This window comes from Hipposideros armiger, unplaced genomic scaffold (assembly GCF_001890085.2).
Source record: "Hipposideros armiger isolate ML-2016 unplaced genomic scaffold, ASM189008v1 scaffold_475, whole genome shotgun sequence".
NCBI lineage: Eukaryota > Metazoa > Chordata > Mammalia > Chiroptera > Hipposideridae > Hipposideros > Hipposideros armiger.
Window position 1 is genome coordinate 1469486 of NW_017731825.1, and position 256 is coordinate 1469741.

Consider the following 256-nt stretch of genomic DNA (forward strand, 5'->3'; position numbering starts at 1 on the left):
CAGAAAGCTGAAAATTTTCCTTTGAAGGCAGATATGCTAGCAAGAGATTCTCTCAGGCTTTGTTTACATGGGAATGTCTTTATTTCACCTTCATTCTTTTAAGGATAGTTTTGCTTGATATTGAATTACTTGTTGACAGCTTGGAGTTTTTATCAGCATTTTGAATATATCATCCCACTAAATTTTGGACTTCATTATTTCCAACGAGAAATCTACTGTTACCTTATTGAGGTTCTCTTGTACATAATGAGTTCTA